This window comes from Chiloscyllium punctatum, chromosome 13 (assembly GCF_047496795.1).
Source record: "Chiloscyllium punctatum isolate Juve2018m chromosome 13, sChiPun1.3, whole genome shotgun sequence".
NCBI lineage: Eukaryota > Metazoa > Chordata > Chondrichthyes > Orectolobiformes > Hemiscylliidae > Chiloscyllium > Chiloscyllium punctatum.
Window position 1 is genome coordinate 27601831 of NC_092751.1, and position 26749 is coordinate 27628579.

The following is a 26749-nucleotide window of genomic DNA, read 5'->3' on the forward strand; positions in this document are numbered from 1 at the left end:
TAGATTCCAGAGATAGGGATTTGTATAGGGTTGTGGATCGTTACATGGACTATGTTGATCAGGGCGTAGAAACATTCACAGGATTCCAGGATGTCGTACATTTAACAACAGTTGTGGGATCTGGAGAATATCACAGTGATAGGGAGGATGGTATGGACTGGAGAATATTACAGGGAAAGGGAGGGTGGTATGGACTGGAGAATGTTGCAAGCACTTGGAAGATGATATAGGCTGGAGAATGCTGCAGCAATAGAGAGGAGTATATGGACTGGAGGATGTTGCACGGACACGGATGAAGTTGTAGACTGGATACAGTTAGAAAGAGAGATGAATTTATGCACTGTAAGGTATGTCAGAGAGAGTGAGTGGTGTGCATGCTGCAAGATACGACAGGGATAGGGAAGCTTGTAGAGACTGGAGGAGAAAGTGATAGAGAGTCTTGTGAGAGACCAGATTCATTTATGAGCATAGGATGTGCTACAGTGAGTAGAGCCTTTTGCAGATATAAATGAGGATACAATGGCCACAAAGCAGGCACACCTATTAATAGGTATATAGGAACTGAAGGAATTGAAGAGATTACACAGGCGAGGAGTGTTGTATGCAGTGGAGGAGATTAAACTGAAAGGGATGGTTTTAGAGACTCAACAATGTTAGGAAATAAGTGAGTTGCAATGGTGAGAGCAGGTTTCAACAATTCGGAGGATATAGACCTGAAGGCGCTTTGACCGATAGCGATGGTACAGTAAAGGGATTTGTAGTGCCTTCCCTTTCATAAGCAATCCATAAGCACTTACAACAGCCTGTTTGACATGTGCATTATCTCTCGACCATTCATCAGACAGCGCTGCAAATACTTCACTGACTCTGCCGACCAGCTTAGACTGAACTGGCATTACCCAGAAGACCTCGGGCCACTCTACCTGTCTATGTAATCTTTCAAATGAAATACAGAGTTCCTTGACAGTAGAGTCACAGTTAGTTAGGATAGCGAAGAAGGCGCTTGGTATACATTCCTTTATTGGTCAGAGTATTGTGTACAGGAGTTGGGAGGTCATGTTGCGGCTGTACAAGACAGTGGTGAGGCCACTTTTGGAATGCTGCATGCAACTCTGTTCTACTTCCAATCGGAAGGATTATGTGAAACTTGAAAGGGTCCAGAAAGGATTTACAAGAATGTTCCCAGGGATGAGCTACAGGGAGAGTTTGAACAGGTGATGGTTGTTTTTCCTGGAGAGTCGGAGGCTGAGGGTGACCTTATAGAGGTTTATAAAATCAAGAGGGGCATGGATAGGGTAACGAGGCAAAGTCTTTCTCCTGGGGTGTGCGAGTCCAGAATTATAGGGCGAGGTTTAGACTGAGAGTAGAAAGACATAAAAGATAAAAAGGGACAACCTTTTCACGCAGAGGATAGTACATATATGGAATGAGCTGCTAGAGGAAGTGGTGGAGGCTAGTACAACTGCAACAGTTAAAAGGCATCTGGATGGGTATATGAGTAGGAAGGGTTCAGAGGGAGATGGGCCAGGTGCTCGCAGGTGGGACTACATTGGGTTGGGATATCTGATCTGCAGGATGGGCCCATGAATGGGTTGTGGAACCTGGAGGATGTTATGATTTGAACCACAGGTAATGTTTGATTGGATCTTTCAGCCAATCTTTCAGATGGCACAATTGCAACATTTAAGAAGCATTTGGATGGATATATGAATAGAAAGGGTTTGGAGGGAGATAGGCCAGGTACTGGCAGGTGGGACTAGATTGGGTTGGAATATCCTCTCGGAATGGCTGGGTTGGAATGAAGGGTCTGTTGCTATGCTGTACATCTCTATGACTGAAAGATCGGCTGAATGGTCCAATCAAAAATTACCTGTGGTTCAAATCATAATATCCTCCAGGTTCCAGAAGCTATCCCCTGTCCCATCCTGCAGGTTCAATGAATCCCGGAACCTCTTACCTTCTGCAAGTCCCATGTCCCTTCCGACATTTGTACCATCCTCCAGGTTCTGCAACCTCGTAACATGGCCCAGACTCTCCAACTCCTCCTTCCTCTGCAATGTTCCCCAGAAGAGCAGTGGAGGATGGTGGGGGTTACAGAGATATGGAGGGACATCAGGACGGGAGGATTTTGCAGACATTAGGAATATATGGACTTGAGGAGGTTTCATAGTTTATGAGTGTTGTAGGGACTGGAGGAACTTACAAAGAAAGGGATAGTTTTAGATTGGAGGATTCTGCAGAAAACCTTTACGTGGTTAAAGGCAGGATTCTTAGCAGCGTGCAGGAACAAAGGGATCCTGTGTCCCTCAGGTTCCCACCCAAGTTGACAGGGTGTTAAGAAGACGGATGGTGTGTTGGCTTTCATTAGCAGGGGGATTGAATTTAAAAGATGTGAGATTTTGCTGCAGCTCTGCAGAACCCCAGTTAGACCACACTTCGAATATTGTGAACAGTTCTGTTCACTTCATTATTGGGAGGACGTGGAAGCTTTAAAGACAGTGCAGAGGAGATTTAGTAGGATGCTGCCTGGACTGGAGGGCATGCCCATAGAAGGTAGGTTGTGGAAGCTAGGGCTTTTCTGATCACAGCGAAGGAGGAAGAATGATGACTTGATAGAGGTGTACAAGGGAATGAGAGGCCTAGATAGAGTGGATAACCAGACACTACTTCCCATGGTGAAATGGCTATCACAAGGGGACATACGTTTAAGGTAATTGGTGGAAGGTTTAGCTTAGATATCGTAGGGATATGGGCCAAGTGCTGGCAGGTAGGACTAGATTGGGTTGGGATATCCTGTCGGCATGGAAGGGACTGGTACATTATTTACACAGAGTGTGGTGGGTGCGTGGAATGGACGGCCAGCCATGGTAGTAGATTCAGACACATTACAGACATCTAAGCAACTCTTGGATAGGCACATCAATGATAGTAAAATGTAAGGTATGTCGGTTCGTTTCATCTTCAGAGTAGGATAAAAGGTCAGCACAATATTGAGGGCGGAAGGGCTTGTACTGGAATGTGCTCTTCCATGTTCTAAATAGCAAGGGTTATGATGGCAGCAAGAGGTTCCGGAAAGTGGGAGAAGATGCGATTTGAATGAAGTGACACAAATAGGAGGCGTTGCTAAAGTTGTATGAGGTAACAGAGACAGCAATGGTCTGATGTGGAGCAGATGACGAGACTGGGAGAATTGTGGGGACTGGAGGTGCTTTCACAGGGAGGGAGGAGCATAGAGCCACAGGAGGTTTCAGAAATGTGGAGAGCTGTCAGGCCGACAGGAGTTCATGGAGATGGGGAGGTTGGGAGGAATGGAGCAGTTTACAGGGATAAGGATGTTGGTAGGATGGGGTGTTTTACACAGACAGGAATGTTTCAGGTGAATGGAGCTGAGTACAGAGATAAAGTGGGTTGTACAGATTGGAAAAACAAATAGACGTATGGAGGGTAGTCGTGACTGAAGATGTTTAAAGACACAGGAAGGCTTAGGTTCTGCAGGTTATTTAGATAAAGAGGGTGTGGAATCAGATAGATTCTCCAAGTGATAAAGACAGCAATTTTGGTTGGAGACAGTTTCACAGATTAGGGAGCATTAGTAACCTCCTCCAGTTTGTTCAGAGTGGGAAGGGTTGTAGGGGAGGGTGATGTTTACACATGGAAGAGCTGGAGAAGATTGTGGAAATGAGTAGATGGATGGAGACACTGGAGGAGCTTACATTGACAGGGTGGGTGCTGGCAATGAAAAGATATCACATCGATAGAGGGTCTTGGAGGAATTGTATTGAAAGAGTCACAGGCATTGGAATGACTTCTGCAGATTGGGAGTGTTACAGGGACTGAGAGGATTGTAGGGTCTCCACAGATTGATGGTGTCTTTAAGAATATGTAGATACGGAAATCTTAAACCCAATGAATGCAGTCTTCATTTCAAGACCAGAGCCTTATTATCCCTCATCAGCCAAGGATCCCTAACCCTGCCAGCTTTTCCCTTTACCCCAATGGGGCATACTGGTCCTGGATTCTTGAGATCACACTTTGAAAAGCCTCCCATTTGCCAGTTGTTCCTTTTCCTTCAAACAGAATCACCCAATCGATTAGAATCATAATGTGGAGGTGTCGGTGTCGGACTGGGGATGGACAAAGTTAAAGATCACCCAACACTCGGTTCCGGTCCAACCGGTTTATTTGAAAGCACTTGCTTTCAGAGCACTGCTTCTTCATCAGGTGGTTGTGGAGCACAATCCTAAGGTACAGAATTTATAGCAACAGGATGGCAGTGTCATGGAATATAATATCAAACAAATTTAGTTTAAGCCTTTCATCTGTTACAGTGATCACCAGTGTTTCCAAAGCGAGTTGGATTATAACTGGGCATTGTGCAATTTTAAATTCACGGCATTGACGCTGGCCAGATCCTGCAGAATGGCCCCAAACCTGGCCCTGTTCCAGTTTTCCTCTTCAATCTGTGGACCTGCTGATCTTTTACCATAACTATGTTAAAACGAAGACAGTTGTGGGCACTGGACCCAAAATGCTCTCTGAATGACACTTCAGTCACTTGCCCGACCTCGTTTTCTGAGGGAGGTCCAGTGTTGCACCCGCCTGAGTAGAGTAGGGCCCTCTGCATATTGATTTAGGAACCTTCCTTGGACACATTTGAAAAATTGCCCTCCGTCCAGTCCTTTTTATACTCGAGGTGACCCAGTCAGTACAGGGAATATTAAAATCTCCAGCCTGCACTCCTCTATTATTCCTATAGTTATCTGCAATCTCTCTACACAGCTGCTCCTCTGGTATCTGTTGGGTCTACAACAGTCTCCAACACAGTCCCAACAAAGTGACCACCCTCTTCTTTCGAACTTCTAACCACGTGGAATTTTAAATGAATATATGATTTAAAAATTGGAATTAACAATCCATAAATAAATATTGATAAAAATCCAAACACTTGACCTTCAGAGAGAGACAACTGTTCACTCTCATGTGGCCTGCACGACATCCCCACAGCAAAGTGTTTGCCTCTCAATTACCCTGTGAATTGGGCGAGCCAGCTGCTTAGCTCAAGGGCAGCAAGGGATGGGCAATAAAGGCTAGTCAGACAGAGACACCCACATTCCATACCTGATTTTTAAAAACATCCATTCAGATTGGTCCCAGCACAGTTCCAGAGGAACAATGTCCTGGCCAATCACGTTGGTAGATTTATGGACAGGGCTTTAAACTGACAGAGAGGATGCTGGGACAGGCTTCAGGTAAAAGGAGCTTTCCAAATCCAAAGGGAAAAGGTGAAGCATCAGAGCAGCGTGGGAATGTGACTGAAGAAAACAGAAAGGAACAGAATGGGACAAAGTTTAACTAAAACTGGAGATCAGCAAATCCATTTGTGACAGGAAATTGTGGGAACGAGTAAATTTTGTGTTTTTATGAATGGACAAAGTCTCTGCAACAAGGTGGATGGATTTGTGACCCAGAGATAAAAGGGATTTAGACACCAGAGAGATGTGATTACAGGGAGAACAAAAGGGGGAACAGAAATATTCAATGGGTCACAACCTTGTGGAAATTCAGGCAAAATGGACAACGCTAACAATAATAGATAAGAAAGGCATTACAGAGAAAGTATTTGGCATCAGATCATGAACTAGAGTCAGTCTGAATGTAAATTCTGGCTACTACTTGCCAAGGACACAAGCAGCAGAACAGTTTTAGACCACCCACCGAACAGCATTTCATGGCTGGTCACTGCAATAAATAGGAATTTATTGGAATGTTTAATAAAGGCATGTTGAACATTTAGTTAAACGTCAATATTCGCAAAGTCCGGAACAATCACACTGACAACAGTGAAATTGGAAGAGGAGTTCAGAGAATTTTTTTCAGTGTTTCTTAGAATAACACATTGTGCAACTGGCGAGGGACGTAACTGTCTCAGAGCGACTGTTGTGTGATAAAACATAGTGAATGAGTAATGTCACCTGGAGAGATCCTCTGGGAAATTGTGATAAAGTGCAATTTAAAGAAATATAAAGTTTTAAAGTGAATCACAGAAAGGACAACTAGAAACAAAAATAGCCAATTACGTGGGTTTGACAGGAGAACTGACCAAGGGAAACAGGCTAAACAGACTGAAATGTGTGTCTGTAAATGAACAGTGGGAAACATTTGAAGGAACAGTTTAAAATACTCAACAAAAGGACATTCCACTGAAACAGATAAAAACTCAGCAAGAAATCCCCACCAGTCCCTCACTCAGGACAAAATGGATCATATTAGATTATGAGGCTGAGAAGATCACCACAAAGTACATAAAATCCTGAAGTAAGAGAGAGTTTTAGGAGTAAGTTTTAAAGGGATTGTAAAGGGTCTGCTAGCAGGACGAGGGCAGTGGGAAGGGGAATCGTTGTCAGGGTTTATTGACACGATACGAACATGGAGAGGTGAAGGTGCTGGAGGTGGTGAGAGTGTTACAGAGAGGGGTCAGGGCCTGAACCGTGTTACAAAGCCAGTACGGATTGCTGCAGCTGGAGGGGTTTGCAGAGGTAGGGCGGGGCATATGGATTTTTATTTATTCATTCATGGGATGTGGGTGTCACTGCCTGGACCAGCATTCTTTGACCCCATGCTAATCACCCAGAGATTGCTGGGGCCCTTGTGGATATATTTAATACTTTGCTGGCCACAGGTGAAGTGCTGAATGACTGGAGGATCGCTGATGTGGTTCCTTTGTTCAAGAAGGGCAGCAGGGATAGGCCAGGTAATTACAGAGCAGATATTCTAACAGCAGGGGGAGGGAAATTATTGGACACAATTGTGAGGATGAATCAACACTTGCAAAGGTAAGGATCAACTCAGTTTAGTCATCTCGGATTTGGCAGAGGAAGATACGGTCTGAGGAATTCAGTTCAGTTTTTTTGAAATGGTGCTTAATTATATTGATGAGGGCTGTGCAGATGATGTGGTTTACATGGACTTGAATAACTGGAAGGCTGGTCCAAAAGGACTGGGTTCCAAGGCAAGTTGGCAAATTGGATGCAAAATTGGTGGATAGAATACTTTCACCAGTGGATGTACCACAGGACTCTGTGCAGGAACCATTGAACATTAATAACTCAGATGTGAAAGCAGAAGGTATCATTAGTTCATTTGCAGATGACATGAAAGATGAGGGTGTTGTTCACAGTGAGGAGGATGGGCTCCGTCTGTAGTCCGACGTCGATCGGATGATAATCGAAGCAGAATTTAGTTCTGATTGAAGTGAGGTAATACTCTGTGGGAGGTACGATAAGAGAAGTACAGACATAATAAACGGTAGGTCCTTGCGGAGTACTGAGGAATACAGGGACCTTGGTGGACAAGTCCATAGATCCCTGAAGGTGTCAGCACAGGGAGACAGGGTAGGAAAGGTACCTCAACTGGGAGCGGGAGAGGGACAAATATCCTGGTGGGGTGAATTGCTAGAGCTGCTTGAGAGGATATAACCTAGTCTGGCAGGGTGTTGGACCTTAAATAAACTTAAGGCCAGAAAGAAGATTAAGGCTGGTACTCAAGTTAAAGACAGCAATTTCAGCAGACAAGGCAGGCAAGAACATAGCAGGGAATGGGGGAAACTGATGACTAAACTGCATTTATTTCATTGCAAGGGGCCTGACAGCTAAGGAAGATGAACTCAGTGCATGGATTGGAACATGGACCTGAGAGATTATAGTTATTACAGAAACACAGCTGAGGGAGGGGCAGGACTGGCAGTTCATTATTTCAAGGTAGAGATGCTACACGAAGGGAAGGCAGGGGAGGACGTGTGGTGGTGGGTTTTGATTGCATGAATCATCACAGCAGTACTTAGAGAGGATATTCCTGTGGGATCGCCCAGTGAAGCTATGTTAGTGGAACTGAGAAATAAGAATGGGTCATCACTTTGATACGATCGGACTGCTGACCCCGAATAATCTGTGGCAGACTGAGGAACAAATATGTCGGGACATCTTAAATATCAACCATAATAATAGGGCTGTTATGGTAGGGTTTTTGAACTTTCCAAACCTAGACTGGGACAGCCAGTGTTCAGTGTTTGCAAGGGAGGAGTTTGGTAATTGTCTTCCAGAAAACTACCAATCAATATGTAAATGGCCTGAAAAGAGAAAGGGGCAAAACCTGACCTCCCCTTGGGAATTAAGGTAGGGAAAGGGACTGAGATGTGAGTGGGAAAGCATTTTGCCAAAGTGACCACAGTTCTAGTAGTTTGAAAACAGCTTTGGAAAAGGACAGGCCTGGTCCACAAGTGCAAGTTATAAAATGAAGACTGACCAATCTTGATTGTATTAGCCAGGAATTTTCAAAATGTGACTGGGGAAGGGAATTATTTACAGGGAAAGGGAAGTTTGGCAAGTGAGAATATTTTAAAAGTGAGATAAACGGATCGATCATCGCCAGCATTTTCCTGTTTGTGTGCAGCTCAATGCTGACCGCATTCAGAAACACTGGCTGTCTATTGAGGGTCTGGTCAAGGAAAAGGGGGCACATGTCAGGTATAGCCAGCTGGACCAAGGGAATCCCTGAGGATATACAGGGGCTGTTGGAATACACTTTGAGTAGAAAACAGGAATGGAGATAGGCTAAATAAAATAGCCTCAGCAGAGAAGGAAAGGAGAATCCAAAAGTGAATGTATCAGTATATGAAGAGTGTATAAGTAACTCGGGACAAAATAGTGTCCATTAAAGATCAATGAGGCCATCGATGTGTGGAACTGCAGGATATTTGCTAAGATCCTAAACAATTTTTTCATTCCAGAACTTACTGTGGAGAAAGACTGGGGAACTCGAGGACAAGAGTAATACATTAGACCACAATTGGAGTTCTCTGCAATTCCAGTCTCTCTGCTACAGGAAGGATGTTGTGAAACTTGAAAGGGCTCAGAAAAGATTAACAAGATATTGCCCGGGTTGTTGGTGAATAAGCTGGGGTTACTGTCACTGGAGAATCGGAGACTAAGGGATGACCTTACAGAGGTTTATATGAACATGAGGGGTATGGATAGGGTAAGCATTCAAGGCCTTTTCCTAGAAGTTGGGGAGTCCAAAACTAGAGGGCTTAAGTTTAAGGTTAGAGGTGAATGGTTTACAGAGGGACTCAAGGGAGAGCTTCTTCACACACATGGTGACGTGTGTATGGAATGAGCTGAGAGAGAAAGTAATGGAGACTGATACCTTTTAAATGTTGTAATTGTATCTGGACGGGCATCTGAATAGTAAGGTTGTAGACGTATATGGGCCAAATGCTGGAAAAGGAAATGGATTTATTTAGATCTTCTGGTAAGCCTGGACGAGTTGGGGACCGAAGGGTCTGTTTCTGTGCTGTATATCTCTATGACTTGAAAAGAGTGCACGTTATAAAAGGGGTGGTGCTGGAGGTTTTAAAACAGAAAGCTATGGCAAGTCCCAGAACCTGATTAAGTGTATCACAGGACACTGTGGGATGCTAGGGAAGAAATTGTGGAGCCCCTAGCAAAGGCATGTGTACTACTGACAGCCATGTGTGATGGGCTGGCAGGCTGGAGGGTGGCATCATGGACAGTGAAGGATGTTTTCTGAGATTACAAAGGGATCTTGATGAAGGGAGTGAATGGGCTGAAAAACTAGAGATGGAATTCAATCTGAATAATTACGAGGTAATGCATTTTGTAAAACAAACAAGGGTAGAGCTTATACAATTAATGTTAAGGCCTCGGTTAGTGTTTTAGAGCAGAGGGCACTCCGGGTTCAGGTACATAATCCTTGAAGTTTGCATCACAGGATGGATAAGACACTGCTTGGCATGCCTGACTATTGCTCAGTCCATTGAGTGTAGGATTTGGGACGTCATGTTGAGATTGCACAGACATTTGTGAGGCCTGTTCTGCAATACTCTGTCCAGTTCTGGTCGCCCAGTTAACAGGGAGGATATTATTAAGCTGCAGGGCATTAAGAAGAGATTTCCCAGGATATTGCTGGGTATGGAAGGCTTGAATTCTGAAAAATGGCTGGATAGGCTGAGTCTTTTTTTCACTAGAGCCTGGAGGTTGAGACATGACGCTTTAAAGGTTTATGAAAAAAAATGAGGTATATAGATCAATTTAATGGTAGTTGCCTTTTCCTCAGGATGGGGGAGTCTCAAGAGGAGGGGCCACATTTTTAAGGTTAGAGGGGAGAGATGTTCAAAAAAAAGATATGGGGCAATTTGCTACACAGAGGGTGGTTTGAGTGTGGAATGAACTTCCTGAGAAAGGGGTTGATGTGGGTACAATTACAACATTTAAAAGATATTTGGATAAACAGGTGAATAGGGAAGGGTTGGAGTGATATGGGCCAGCTACAGGCAGCTGGGAAGAGTTTAGTTTTAAATTATGGTGGGTATCAACTGAAGGGTCAGTTTCCATGCTGTATGGCTCTATGACAAGAATATGGTTTGATTCCATTATTGAAGAAAGGATCAGGGCTGAGTCCACTGATGTGCATCATCTACATAAACAGTTTGGTTGAAAATATAGGAGTGATTGTGCGAAAGTTTGTTGATGATCAAATGAATGGTGAAGTGGGCAGGAAATACGGTTATCAAAGGGGATCTTGACCAACTGGGCCAGTGGACCAAGGAATGAAAGATGGAGTTTAATTCAGGTGTTGGATTTTGTTAAGACAAACCAGGGAGGACTAATACTGTTAATGGAAGGGCTGTGGCCAGGGTTGTTGAACAGAGAGAGAGAGAGAGAGAGAGACCAGGGGGTGCAAGTTACATTGTTCCTCAGAAGTGGCATCACAGGTGGACAGGGTGGGGAAAGCGACATTTGGCACATTTGCCGACATTGGCCAGCACTTTGTTACATACGTTGGAGATATTTGTAACATTGTCCTAAATATTACCCTTGGGCAGAGGAGGCCACGGGGTGACCCTAAGAATGGTGAATAACCAAGCGTATGTGAGTCCAAAAATAGAGGGTATAAATAGGAGGTGAGAGAGAGCAAGGATTTAAAGAGGGAGCTGAGAGGGATCATTATCCACAGAGGATGGTGCATAGATGGAACAGACTGCCTCAGGCACATGGGAGAAACAAGAACAATTACAGCATGGAAAAGACATTTGGGCAGGTTTATGGATAGGGCTTCAAACTGACAGAGAGGATGCTGGGACAGGGTCCAGGTGAAAGGAGCTTTCCAAATACAAAGAGAAAAGGTGAAGTAATGGAGCAGCATGAGAATGTGGCTGAAAGGAACAAAATGGGGACAGAGTTTAACTAAAACTGTACATCAGTGAATAGGTTTGTGACGGGAAATTGTGGGAAAGAGTAAATTATGATTCATTTAAAATGGACGAAGTCTTATCAATAAGGTAGATGGATTTCTGACACTGAGATAAAAAAAGATTTAGACACCAGAGAGACGTGGTTACAGGGCGAACAAAAGGTGGACATAAATATTCAATGGATCACAATCTTGCAGAAACTCAGGCAAAATGGGTAACACGAAGAAAGGCATTACAGAGAAAGCATTTGGCATCAGATCATGAGGTAGAGTCAGTCTGAATGTAAATTCTGGCTACTACTTGCCAAGGACACAAGCAGCAGAACAGTTTTAGCCACCAAAAAGCATTCCATTGCTCATCACTGCATTAAACAGGAACTCATTGGAATTTTTTAACAAATACTTTGTGATAATTTTGGGAAACTTCAATATTCCCATAATCTGGGAGAGTCACACTGACAACAGGAATATTGGAAGAGGAGTTCAGAAAAAAAAAATCAGTGTTTCTTTGAATAACAAATTGTGCAACTGGCTCGGGACATAACTGTCTCAGAGCGACCATTGTGTGATGAAACTGAGTGAATGAGTAATGTCACCTGGAGAGATCCTCATGGAAATTGTGATAAAGTGCAGTTTAAAGAAATATAAAGTTTTAAAGTGAATCACAGAAAGGACAAGCTACAACTAGAAACAAAAATAACCAATAACATGAGTTTGAGAGGAGAACTGACCAAGGTAAATAGGCTAAACAGGCTGAAATACGTGTCTGTCAATGAACAGTGGAAAACATTTGAAGGAACAATGTAAAACACTCAACAAAAGGAAATTCCATTGAAACAGAAAAATCCTCAGCAAGAAATCCCCATCGGTCACTCACTCAAGTAAAAAGGATCATATTAGATTATCGGGCTTAGAGGATCACCAAAAAGTACTTAAAATCCTGAAGTGAGAGAACGTTTAAGGAGTAAGTTTTAAAGGGATTGCAAAGGGTCTGCTCGCAGGAGGAGGTCAGATGGAAGAGGGAATAATTGTCAAGGTTTTATGTCACAAAAGGAACCGGGACAACTGAAGGTGCTGGAGGTGGTGAGAGTGTTACACAGAGTGGTCAGGGCCTGAATGGTGTTCCAAAGCAGGTACGGATTGCTGCCGCTGGAGCTGTTTGCAGAGGTAGGGACGGACATAGGCATTTTTATTTCTTCATTCATGGGATGAGGGTGTCACTGATTGGACCAGCATTCTTTGCCCCGCTGCTTATTACCCAGAGGGCAGCTCAGAGTCAATCATATTGCCGTGGGTCTGGTGTCACGTCCAGGCCAGACCATGTTAGAATGTCAGATGTTCTTCTGTCAAGGACGTAAGTGAACCAGATGAGTACTTCATAGTGGTCAACAATGCTTTTATGGTGGCCTCACCAATGTCCTGTAGAGCCAAAACATGATGTCCCAACTTTTACTCTCAATGCTCTCCCCAATGAAGGTAACCATCCCAAACGCCTGCTTCACCAACCTGTCTACCTGTGACACCACTTTCAAAGAACTGTCTACCTGCATCCCTGGGTCACTGACTGACAACACTACCCAGGGCCCGAACATTAACTGTACAAGTCCCACCCTGGTTTGTTTCACCAAAATGGAACACTTCACATTTATCTCATTAAACTCCATCTGCTATTCTTCAGCCCACTATCCCAGCAGGACTGTCCATCCTGTTGTAACACAGATAACCTTCTTCACTGTCCACTTTGCCACATATTTCAGTGTCACCCAAGAAGCTTACATACCACAAAACCAATATTCACATCCAACCCATTTATCCAAATGACAAACAACAGGGGACCCACTCCACCGCTGGTCACAATTTTGTATCCAGGTGACTAGCTCCTCCTGAATGCCATGTCCTTCTACATTGATCTGAACATATTACCCAGTTTACCATACGGATCTTAGAACACAGAACAGTACAGCACAAGACCCTTCGGCCACGATGCCATGCCCATCATTTACCCGACTGTAAGATCAAACTAACCTACATACCCTTCATTTTGCTACCATCCATGTGCCTACCCAAGAGTCTGTTAAAATGTCCCGTTCCACCCACCCACCACTCTCTGTGTAAAGGACCTACGTCTGAATTCTCCCCTTACCCATCCTCCAATCACCCTCAAATTATGCCCCTGGTACCATGTATGCCATGGAATAAAGAGATCTCTCACTGTTCACTCTATCTATGCCTCGCACCATCTTGTTCACCTCTTTCAAGTCACCCCTCACCCTTCTTCACTCCAATGAGAAAAGCCTTAGCTCCCTCAACCTTTCTTCATAAGACATGCCCTCCAGTACAGGCAGCCTCCTGGGAAATCTCCTCTTTACCCTCTCTAAAGCTTCCATATCCTTCCTGAAATGAAGGGACGAAACCTGAACACAATATTCTAAATGGGATCTAAACAGGGCTGCATAGAGCTGTAGCATAACCTCACGCCTTAAAACTCAATCCCCCAGCGAATGAAAGCAAATACAACATATTCCTTCTTAACAACATTATCAGCTTGGGTGGCAAATTTGACGGATCTCAGGTCATGAAATCCAAGATCCATCTGTTCCTCCACACTATTCAGTATTCTGCCTTTACCCCATATTCTGTATTCAAGTCTCATCTTCCAAAATGAATCACTTCACACTTTTCCTGATTTGACTCCATCTACCACTTCTAAGCCCAGCTCTACATCCTGTCAATGTCCCATTGCTACCTACAACAGTCCTCCACACTCTTCACTACTCCACCAACCTTCATGTCATTGGCAAACTTACTAACCCACTCTTCCACTCACACATCCAAGTCATTCATAAAATCACAACGAGCAGAGGTCCTGTAACCTCTCTCTCTGCAGACAACCACTGGTCACTGAGCTCCAGGCTGAATGATTTCCATCTGTCATCACCCTCTGTCTTCTATGGGCCAGGAATTCTGTATCCCATGCTCTGTACTTTCTCAATGAGCCATAAATGTGTTTAGTCACATTCTCAAAGGATTCAATAAGATTTGTGAGGCATGACCTGTCCTTTACAAAGCCAGGATGACTTCCTCTACTCAAACTATGGTTTTCCAAGGAATCACAAATCCCGTCTCTCAGAGTCCTCTCCAATAATCTGCACATCACAGAGAGAAGACTGAGAGGCCTGTGATTCCCAGGATTATCTCAATTCCCTTTCTTGAAAAACTCATGGCTGATTCACCAAACCTGAATATATTTTGGCTTTGGAAACCTGAGCACCTATTGTAAACTCACACAGACATGGGGAGAATGTGCAAACTCCACACAGACAGTCGCCTGGGGCTGGAATCAAAATCGCGTCCCTGGTGCTGTGAGGCAGCAGTGCTAACCACTGAGCCACCGTGCTGCCCCATGTACCTCTCCAGAGCCCTGCTTCTGATACTTGGTTCCTCAACCTTAGGTTAGCTTCTTCTTCGTCTTGACTAGATGTTCTACATCCCTTGGAACCTTGTCAAATGCTTTACTGAAGCTCATGTAGACAACGGTGACTGCTCTGCCTTCATCTATCTCTTGGCCAACCCCTCGAAGAATCAATCCAGTTTGTGAAAAACGGTTTCCCACTCACAAAGCCATGCGCTGACTATCTCTAATCAGCCCTTGACTTTCCAAATATATGTAGTTCCGTTCTCTCAGAATCTCCTCCAACAACTTCCCCAGCACTGGCTCACGGGACTGTAATTTCCTGGCTTTTCCCTGCAACCCTTAAGTGATGGAATAACATTAGCCACCTTCCAGTCTTCCGGTAACTCATTGTGTCTGTGGATAATATAAATATCTCTGTCAGGGACACCGCAACCTCTTCCCAAGCTTCCCACAATATTTTAGGATAGACATAATGAGCTACTGAGTATTGATCGACCCTTATTTGTTTTTAAGACTCTCACACTTTCTCTTCTCTGTTGAGGATTCTTTCCAACACATCACTCTTTATTTCCCCAAGTTCCCGAGCTTCCATGTCTTTCTCCACAGTAACTTCTGACAACACTATCTTGTCCAATATCTTACCCACCTCCTGATAGTTAAGGTGCCCTATTCACTACCAAGGTACTCCTTAGCCCTTACTGAAACTTGTGTAAAGGTTTCTGATAATTCAAATACACCGTATCCTCACTACAGCCACTCCTTCACCCGTATCTACTCTGCCATTTATACTCACACCAATAAAAATACAATCCAACAGGCTCAAATCCACATTGTCTTTTTATTAAATGTGTTTCTAAGGGTCCGGTTAATGTATATTGACATATCATTTCAAACATATTTCAGCTCCCGACCTACTGTCAGGCTGACACTGTTTGGTTTCAGACTGGCAGCAGAAATGGTTATGGGAGTTCTTGTTTCTCAGTCTGAAAAAGGGAGATTACAGTTTCAACAGGTAATACAGGCTTTGGAATTAAGGAGGGAGTGATGTGGGGACTGTATTAGATTATGGACATAGAGATTGCCGTGGTGACTGAAGAACATTATGGAGATAGGGAGTGTTGTGGGGCCTGAAAGGGGCCAAAGAGATCTGCAGGGCTGTTGGGCCCGAAGGAGGTTGCACAGATCAGGAGGATCATGGGGATTGAAGGAGGTTACTCTGAATGGGAGGGTCATCGGGTCTGGATGAGATTATGGAGATAGGGAGGGTCGTGGGGCCTTTTGGAGTTTATGGAGTTAGGGAGGTTTGTGGGGAATGATTCAGGTTACATGGATAGGGAGAGTCGTGGGGACTGAAGGATTTTATGGAGATAGAGAGGGCTGTGGGGACTGAAGGAGGTTATATAGATAGTAAGTTTATAGAGATGCACAGTGACTACTGGCATTTAGTGATGCAGCGGGCTGTAGTAACTGGGACGGGGGGGGCTGTCTTACAGTGATAGGGAGGGTTGTGGAAGATGGAACAGCTGACAGATACAGGGTGGGTTTTAGGAATGGGAGGACTTTACAGGGATTTTGAGGAATGCAGGGATGGGACGTGGTAACAATCACAGGGAAGATTTTGGGAACCTGATCTGAGATGGGTACAACTGAGAACAGAAGTGAGCCAAACAGTCAGGACAGGCAGGGACAAGGTAGGATTAATAAATTAAGCTGCATTTATTTCAATGCAAGGGGCCTAACAGGGAAGGCAGCTTAACTCAGGGCATGGTTAGGAACATGGGACTGGGATCGCATTGCAATTGAAGAAATATGGCTCAGGGATGGCAGGACTGGCAGCTTAATGTTCCAGATACAAATGCTACAGGAAGGATAGAAAGGGAGGCAAGAGAGGAGGGGGAGTGGTATTTTTGATAAGGGATAGCATTGCAGCTGAGCTGAGGGAGGATATTCCCAGAAATACATCCAGGGAAGTTATTAGGGTTGAACTGAGAAATAAAAAGGGATGATCACCTTATTAGGATTGTATTACAGACCCTCCAACAGTCAAAGGGAAATTGCCAAACAAACTTGTAAGGAGATCTCAGCTATCTGTAAGAGTAATACGGTAGTTATGGTAGGGGATTTTAACTTTCCATACATCGGTTGGGACTGCCATAGTGTTAAAAGTTTAGATGGAGAGAATTTTTTTTAAGTGTGTAGAAGATAATTTTCTGATTCAGTATGTGGATATACCTACTAGAAAAGGTGCAAAACGTGACCTACTCTTGGCAAATAAGGCAGGGCTGGTGACTGAGGTGTCAGTGGAGGAGCACTTTGGGGCCAGCAACCATCATTCTATTTGTTTTAAAATAGTGATGAAAAAGGATAGACCAGATCTAAAAGTTGACGTTCTAAATTGGAGAAAGGCCAATTTTGACGGTATTAAGCAAGAACTTTTGAAAGCCGATTGGCGGCAGATGTTCGAAGGTAAAGGGATGGCTGGATAATGGGAAGCCTTCAGAAATGAGATAACAAGAGTCCACAGAAAGTATATTCCTGTCAGGGTGAAAGTGAAGGCTGGTAAGTATAGGGAATCCTGGATTACTAAAGAAATTGAGTGTTTGGTTCAGAAAAAGAAGGAAGCGTATGTCAGGTATAGACAGGATAGATCGATTGAATCCTTAGAAGAGTATAAAGGAAGTAGGAGTATACTTAAGAGGGAAATCAGAAGGGCAAACGCGGACATGAGATAGGTCTGACAAATAGAATTAAGGAGAATCCAAAGGGTTTTTTAAAACTATATTAAGGAAAAAAGGGTAACTAGGGAGAGAATAGGGCCCCACAAAGATCAGCAAGGTGGCCTTTTTGTGGAGCCACAGAAAATGGGGGAGATACTAAATGAATATTTTGCATCAGTATTTACCGTGGAAAAGCATATGGAAGATATAGACTGTAGAGAAAGAGATGGTGACATCTTGCAAAACGTCTAGATTACAGAGGAGGAAGTGCTGGATGTCTTGAAATGGTTAAAGGTGAACAAATCCCCAGGAACTGATCAGGTGTACCTGAGAACTCTGTGGGAAGCTAGAGAAGTGATTGATGGATCTCTTGCTGAGATATTTGTATCATCAATAGTCACAGGTGAGGTGCCAGAAGACTGGAGTTGGCAAAAGTGGTGCCACTGTTTAAGAAGGGTGGTAAAGACAAGCCAGGGAACGACAGACCGGTGAACCTGACCTCGGCGGTGGGAAAGTTGTTGGAGGGAATCCTGAGGGACAGGATGTACATGTATTTGGAAAGGCAAGGACATGATTAGGGGTAGTCAACATGGCTTTGTGTGTGGGAAATCATATCTCATAAACATGATTGAGTTTTTTGAAGAAGTAACAAAGAAGATTGAGGAGGGCAGAGTGATAGATGTAATCTATATGGACTTCAGTAAGGCGTTCCACAAGGTTCCCCATGGGAGACTGATTATCCAGGTTAGATCTCATGGAATACAGGGAGATCTAGCCATTTGGAGACAGAGCTGGCTCAAAGGTAAAAGACAGAGGGTGGAGGAGGAGGGTTGTTTTTCAGACTGGAGGCCTGTGACCAGTGGAATGCCACAAGGATCGTTGCTGGGTCCTCTACTTTTTGTCATTTACATAAATGATTTGGATGTAAGCAGAAGACGTGCAGTTAGTAAGTTTGCAGATGACACCAAAATTGGAGGAGGTGGAGTGGACAGCGAAGAATGTTCCCTCAGATTACAACAGGATCTGAACCAGCTGAGCCAATGGGCTGAGAGCTCGCAGATGGAGTGAAGTTCAGATAAATGCGAGGTGCTGCATTTTGGGAAAGCAAATCTTAGCAGGACTTATATACTTAATGGTAAGGTCCTAGGGTGTGTGGCTGAACAAAGAGACCTTGGAGTGTGGGTTCATAGCTCCTTGAAAGTGGAGTCACAGGTCGTCAGGATAGTGAAGGCGGCATTTGGTATGCTTTCCTTTATTGGTCAGAGTATTGAGTACAGGAGTTGGGAGGTCATGTTGCGCTGTACAGGACATTGATTCGGCCACTGTTGGAATATTGCCTGCAATTTTGGTAGACTTCCTATCGGAAAGGTTTGTAAAACTTGAAATGGTTCAGAAAAGATTTACAAGGATGTTGCCAGGGTTTGAGGATATGAGCTACAGGGAGAGGCTGAACAGGCCGGGGCGATTTTCACTGGAGCGTCGGAGGCTGAGGGGTGACCTTACAGAGGTTTACTAAATTATGAGGGGTATGGATAGGGTAAATAGACAAAGTCTTTTCCCTTGGGGTCAGGGAGTCCAGAACTAGAGGGCATAGGCTTATGGTGAGAGGGGAAAGATATAAAAGAGACCCAAGGGGCAACTTTTACACAGGGTGGTTCCTGTATGGAATGAGCTGCCAGAGGATGTGATGGAGGCTGGTACAATTGCAACATTTAAGAGGCATTTGGATGGGTATAGGAATGGGAAGGATTTGAAGGGATATGGGCCAGGTGCTGGCAGGTGGGACGAGATTGAATTTGGACATCTGGTCGGCATGGACGGGTTGGACCGAAGGGTCAGTTTCCAACTTGTACATCTTTATGACTCTATCACTTAGAGGTTTTAGAAATAAACTGTGTGGTCGCGTCTGGAGGAGGTTAAAGGTATAAAGATTTGTAGTTACCGAAGGAAATTCCATCAATCGGGACCAGCAGAGTTTACAGAGACTGAGTGCGTTTTAGAGACAGGAAGAGTTCATAGTCATCATTAGAAATGGCGAAACTAATTTATGAGCGAAGCAGGGTCACTCTGCTTTGTGCCCAGAGACAAGGAGGAGTCTTACAGCTGGAGGAGGTTACTAAGGTACAGAGCTTTTTTGTTGTCGTGACGGGGAAGGTTACAGAGATCATGAAGGTAGTCGGAGTTCAAAAAAGTCACAAAGACAGGGAGGTGTTTCAGGTCTGGAAAGGACTACACTGACAGGGATGGCTTAAGGAACTGAAGAGTTGTTTTTCTTCAGTTAAGGAGAGATGTGACAGAACCCGGCACTAAAGGCAAAGGCAGAAACTTGGAGAGTTGTTGTGGTAGGAGGAGCTTACAGGGATAGGCAGGATTGTAGGGACTGATAGAGATAGGGGAAGTGATATCTATGAAACAGACAATGGAGAAACTGACAGACATAGGTAAGGTTCTGTGGAACAGATGAATTTACAGACAAGATGGTGATAATGAAGCCTGAGAATTTTCTCATGTTCCTTGCCCAGCATTGTTCCGACATCATGCCCTCAGGGTCTGAATTAACGTCCACTAAGTCCTCCCTGTGCTGTTTACTGTGAGTGATCTTACCGGCTGCAGGATTTACTGAAAGCTCCAGATCTCCCTCTCCATCTCTCTCTGGCTGACCAACTGTCTTCAATGTGGTGATGGACGAGACAGGAATTGGGAATTCTGCTGAGTCAGGGACATCAGGAATACCTACAGGAGACAGAGAAATAGACAGAATGGTAAATTACACTGCTGCAATGAAGGGTACACATGGAGAATGACACTGAGTCCCACAGTGATCTGGAAATTCCCAGTCTCCATCCATGGCCTGTGCAGTTGCTTCCCTCTGGAGTGGAGAATGCTGTTGGCTCAGGATCTGGAGTAGCTGCAAGAGCGAGAGACACTGACAGAGGCAGCAATTAGACCCACACAGTGAGGGATATCACATGGAGAGAGACTGAGTGATATCAGCCGTGTGCTGGAAGGTGTCAGGATCACACAATGGTATCATCAGAAGTGGTTCTGACCAGTGAGCACTGCTACCAGTACTCAGGGAGGACTGAGCTATTTTATTGGGATAGGCTCCTCTGGTACCAGGATTATGCAGTGTGCTATAAATGGACACAGATGAGGAGGGGGACAGGTCTGAGGTGAATGGAAATTCCCAAGTCCAAAGAGAAAGGTTGAAATATTGGAACACCATGGAGATGTGGATGAGGACCAAAAGAAAGAAACAGTAAGGAACTGAGTTTAATTAAAATACGACATTGTCAAAAAGATTTGTGACAGGAAAATATTGGTTAAAATAAAGTAAATGCCATTTCCACCCCTCACAATTCCTCATACACCACAAGTGACATCACTTCCACCCCTCACATCATCGCTGATGCCACACACTCAGTTACTTCCACGCCCCCCCACACTGCCGTGTTTGCCACCACTTCCACCCCCCACCACTCATCTACATTCTGCTGACACCACCCCCAAGTCCCACCGTCACCATCCCTGCCCCCAGAACCCTGAGGGGAACACCACCCCTGCTCATGACTCCATCCCCATTCCCCCTAACACCACACCCACTCCAGTTACAGGCTCCGTCGCCTCCCCCAGCTCCACACCTACGTTTAGTCCCAGCTCCCAGTCCTGCCGAGTTTCCACCATCCCCCTGACCTCCCCCTCACTGAGGACGAATGATCGGTCCTCAGCAAAGGCCTCACCTTTATCCCCCTCCGTCCACACATCAATGAATTTAATACACGCCGTGACATCGAACACTTCTTCCACCACCTCCGCCTCAGAGCTTACTTTTACAATGAAGACTCCCGCCTATTTTGTGAGGACCCCATTGCCGGCCTCCAATACACTCCATCCACCTGGACACCCCACGCTGGCCTATTACCTGCCTTCGATCTCTTCATTTCCAACTTTCACGGAGACATTAACCGTCTCAACCTCTCTACCCCCTCCCCCACTCCAAATTCGCACCCTCACAACGTGCAGCCCTCCACTTCCGCTGCTCCAATACCAACCTCACCATCAAACCAGCAGATAAAGGGGGTGCAGTGGTCGTCTGGTGCACTGACCTCTACACTGCTGAAGCCATGATGCCAACTCAAAGACACCTCCTCCTACCACCCCCTCTACCATGACCCACCTCCCATCACCAAACCGTCATCTCCCAGAGCATACAGAAACTCATCACCTCAGGAAGAGATCTCCCACCCACAGCTTCCAATCTCATTGTCCGGGATCCCCCACTGCCCGGTTCTACCTCCTTCCCAAGATCCACAAGCCTGACAACCCTGGCCGACCCATTGTCTCAGCATGCTCCTACCCCACCGAACTCATGTCTGCCTACCTCGACATTGTCCTGTCCCCCAATCCAGGAACTACCCACATTCGTTTGAGACACCACTCACACCCTCCACTCCTCCAAGACGTCCGTTTCCCTGTCCCCTAACGCCTCATCTTCATAATGGATATCCAATCCCTCGACACCTCCATCCACCATGACCAGGGCCTCCAAGCCCTCCGTTTCTTCATCTCCCGACGTCCCCAACAGTACCCTTCCACCGACACTCTCATTCGTTTGGCTGAACTTGTCCTCACCCTTAACAATTTCTCCTTCAAATCCTCCCACTTCCTCCAGACCAAAGTGGTAGCCATGGGCACCTATATGGGCCCCAGCTCTGCCTGTCTCTTTGTTGGCTACGTAGAACAGTCCATCTTCCATAGTTACAATGGCAGCAGTCCCAACGTCTTCCTCCGCAACATTGATGACTGCATTGGCACCACCTCGTGCTCCCTCGAGGAGTTTGAGCAATTCATCAACTTCACCAACACATTCCACCCTGACCTTAAATTTACCTGGATCATCTCAGACACCTCCCTCCCCTTCCTGGACCTCTCCATCCCCATTAATGACAACTGACTTGACACCGACATTTTTTACAAACCTACCGACTCCCACAGCTACCTAGATTACACATCTTCCCACCCTACCACCTGCAAAATTCCCAACCCCTATTCCCAATTCCTCCACCTCCGCCGTACCTGCTCCCAGGAGGGCCAGTTCCAACACAGAACACATCAGATAGCCTCCTTCTTTCGATATCGGAATTTCCCTTCCCACATGGTAAAAGATGGCCTCCAAAGCATCTCGTCCACATCCCGCACCTCCGCCTTCAAACCCCACCCCTCCAACCGTAACAAGGACAGAACGCCCCTGGTGCTCACTTTCCACCCTACCAATCTTCGTATAAATCAAATTATCCGCCGCCATTTCCTCCACATCCAAACGGATCCCACCACCAGGCATATATTTCCCTCCCCACCCCTCTCCACTTTCCGCAAAGACCATTCCCTCCGCGACTACCTGGTCAGTTCCACGTCCCCAAAAATCCCACCCTCCCTTCCTGGCAGCTTCTCCTGCCACTGCAGGAATTGCAAAACCTGCGCCCACACCTCCCCCTCACCACGATCCAAGGCCCCAAAGGAGCCTTCCACATCCAAAGTTTTACCTGCACATCCACCAATATCATTTATTGTATCCATTGCTCCTGATGCGGTCTCCTCGACATTGGGGAGACTGAACACCTCCTAGCAGAGCACTTTAGGGAACATCTCTGGTACACCCGCACCAATCAACCCCACCGCCTTGTGACCCAACATTTCAACTCCCTCTCCTACTCTGCCAAGGACATGCAGGTCCTGGGCTTCCTCCACCACCACTTCCTCACCACCCGACGCCTGGAGGAAGAACGCCTCACCTTCCACCTCGGAACACTTCAACCCCAGGGCATCAATGTGGACTTCACCAGTTTCCTCATTTCCCCTTCCTCCATCTCACCCCACCTCCAGCCTTCCAGCTCAGCACCGCCCTCATGACCTGTCCTAATGGCCTATCTCCCTTCCCACCTATCCACTCCACCCTCCTCTCTGACCTATCACCCCATCCCCACCCCCATTCACCCAATGTACTCATTGCTACCTTCTCCCATCCTCCACTCTGACCTATCACCTTCTTCCCCAACCCATTCACCCATTGTACTCTATGCTACATTCTCCCCATCCCAAACCCCCTCTCATTTATCTCCCTACTCTGCAGGGTCCCGGCCTCTGTTCCTGATGAAGGGCTTTTGCCTGAAACGTCGATTTCCTGCTCCTCGGATGCTGCCTGACCTGCCGTGCTTTTCCAGCACCAATCTAATCTAGACTCTGGTTTTCAGCATCCGCAGTCCATGTTTTTACCTTATTGGAGGAGGAGACTACCGAGATAAGGTATGTTGTAGACACTGAAGCAGATTACAGCGATAGGGATGGTAATCAGGAATGCAGTACATTTCAAATATGTGGAGGGACTATCGGGAAGGGGGGAGGTTACAGCGATAGGATCTGTTATAGGAATTAAAAATTATTGAATACACTGGACCACAAGACATGCCAAAGATACACTGTTGTAGAGGAGTGAGTTTTAATATAACAGAACTTACATTGGGGTGGGGATTGAGCCTGGGGTGTGTGTGTGTACTGTGCTCCCCTCCAGCACTGTATCTATGTCATGTTGTGTTCACAGATGTTTGGAGCCCTCTCATTGTCCTTTGCTCTGTGCACTGTGGGTGACCTTACCTCACTAGAGGATTTATTGAAGGCTCCAGATCTCCTTTCCCTTTGTCTCTCTCTGGCAGACCATCTGCATTCAATGAGGTGATGGACGATCCACCCAGCAGCTGGGAAGGCTATGGAGTCAGGACCTTCCTGAGTACCTACAGGAGACAGAGAAATAGACAGAATGGGAAATTAAACAGATGCAGTGAGGATTACACATGGAGAATGGCACTGAGTTCCACAGAGATCTGGAAAATGGAGCGATATTAAGTAATAGTTCCAGGTTGCTGTAAGATGTCAGGATCACACAATTGTGTCGGAAGAATGGGTTTAGCTTCATGATGCCCTGGTATCAGTGCTCAGGGATGAGCAACCAGTGAGCAGGTGAAGTAATGGCCTAGTGGTATTATTGCGAGAGAATGTATCCAAAACCTCAGCTAATGTTCAGGGGAGGCAGGATTGATGCTCACCATCAGAAAAGGTGACATTTGAAATCAATAATTTTAAAAATAATAATTAACAATCCACAAATAAGTATGAAACCATTACTGATGTACAACAAATCCAAACACTTGTCCTTTAGAGAAGGACATCTTCTCATCTTCACGTGGTCTGCACGACATCCCCACAGCAAAGTGTTTGCCTCTCAATGACCCTCTGAAATGGCCGAGCAAGCTACTCAGTTCAAGGGCAGCTAGGGCTGGGCAAGAAAGGCTGGTCAGCCAGAGACACCCACATCCCATACCTGATTTATAAAAACTATTAGGATGGTCCCCCGGAACTGTGCAGGGACCAGTGTCCTGGCCAATCATGTCGGTAGGTTTATGGACAGGGCATTAAACTGACAGAGAGGATGCAGTTGAAAGGAGCTTTCCAAATCCAAAGGGAAAAGGTGAAGCAATGGAATAGCCTGGGAATGTGGCTGAACACTAGCAGAAAGGAACAGGATGGGACAGAGTTTAACTAAAATTGTACATCAGCAAATAGATTTGTGACAGAAAATTGTGGAAGAGAGTATATTATGTTTTTGTTTTGAACGGACAACGTTGCTGCAATAACGTCGATGGATTTGTGACACAGAGATAAAAAAGATTTAGACACCAGGGAGACATGGATACAGGGTGAACAAAAATATTCAGTGGTTCGTAATCTTGTGCAAACTCAGGCAAAATGGGCAACGCTAACAATAATGGATAACAAAGGCATTACAGAGAAATCAATTAGCCTCAGATCATGAAGTAGAGTCAGTCTGAATGTAAATTCTGGCTACTACTTGCCAAGGACAGAAGCAGCAGAACAGTTTTAGCCACCGAACAGCATTTAATGGCTCGTCACTGTTAAAAAATTCCAATTCCTGTTTAATGCAAAGGTATTGTGATAATTTTGTAAAACTTCAATATTTGTATAATCTGGGACAATCACACGGTCAACATTGATATTGGAAAAGGAGTTCGGTTTTTTTTTCAGTGTTTCTTTGAAAAACACATTGTGCAACTGTTCAGGGACATAACTATCGCAGAGCGACCGTGTAATGAAACTTAGTGAATGAGTAATGTCACCTGCAGAGATCCTTCGGGAAATTGTGATAAAGTGCAGTTTAAATAAACAAAGTTTTAAAGTGAATCACAGAAAAAACAAGCTACAACTAGAAACAAAAATAGCCAATGACATGAAGTTGAGAGGAGAACTGACCAAGGTAAACAGGCTAAACAGACTGAAATATGTGTCTGGATTAGTGGTGCTGGAAGAGCACAGCAGTTCAGGCAGCATCCAACGAGCAGCGAAATCAACGTTTCGGGCAAAAGCCCTTCATCAGGAATAAAGGCAGGGAGCCTGCAGCGTGGAGAGATAAGCTAGAGGAGGGTGGTGGTGGGGAGAGAGTAGCATAGAGTACAATGGGTGAGTGGGGGAGGAGATGAAGGTGATAGGTCAAAGAGAAGAGGGTGGAGTGGATAGGTGGAAAAGAAGATAGGCAGGTCGGACAAGTCAAGGAGACAGTAACTGAGCTGGAAGTTTGAAACTAGGATGAGGTGGGGGAAGGGGAAATGAGGAAGCTGTTGAAGTGCACATTGATGCCCTGGGGTTGAAGTGTTCCGAGGCGGAAGATGAGGCGTTCTTCCTCCAGGCGTCTGGTGGTGAGGGAGCGGTGGTGAAGGAGGCCCAGAACCTCCATGTCCTCGGCAGAGTGGGAGGGGGAGTTGAAATGTTGGGCCACGGGGCGGTTTGGTTGATTGGTGCGGGTGTCTCGGAGATGTTCCCTAAAGCGCTCTGCTAGGAGGCGCCCAGTCTCCCCAATGTAGAGGAGACCACATCGGGAGCAACGGATACAATAAATGATATTGGTGGATGTGCAGGTGAAACTTTGATGGATGTGGAAGGCTCCTTTAGGGCTTTGGATAGAGGTGAGGGAGGAGGTGTGGGCACAGGTTTTACAGTTCCTGGAGTGGCAGGGGAAAGTGCCAGAATGGGAGGGTGGGTCGTAGGGGTGTGTGGACCTGACCAGGTAGTCACGGAGGGAACGGTCTTTGCGGAAGGCGGAAAGGGGTGGGGAGGGAAATATATCCCTGGTGGTGGGGTCTTTTTGGAGGTGGCGGAAATGTCGGTGGATGATTTGGTTTTTACCTTTGAAATATGTGTCTGTAAATGGACAGTGGAAAACATTTGAAAGGACAATGCAAAATACTCAACAAAAGGACATTCGATTAAAACAGTAAAAACC

At 45.5% G+C, this 26749-nt stretch overlaps 1 long non-coding RNA gene across 3 annotated transcripts in view; it reads right to left on the reverse strand.

The window, feature by feature from the left end:
* Positions 1-26749, reverse strand: part of LOC140484489 (uncharacterized) — a 110733-nt gene that overhangs the window by 62231 nt on the left and 21753 nt on the right. For all 3 annotated transcript variants that reach the window (XR_011962189.1, XR_011962187.1, XR_011962188.1), the window contains exons 3-4: positions 24052-24188; positions 20005-20133 (exon numbers count right to left, since the gene is read on the reverse strand). This is a non-coding gene — a long non-coding RNA (uncharacterized lncRNA). The remainder of the gene's footprint in view (positions 1-20004; positions 20134-24051; positions 24189-26749) is intronic.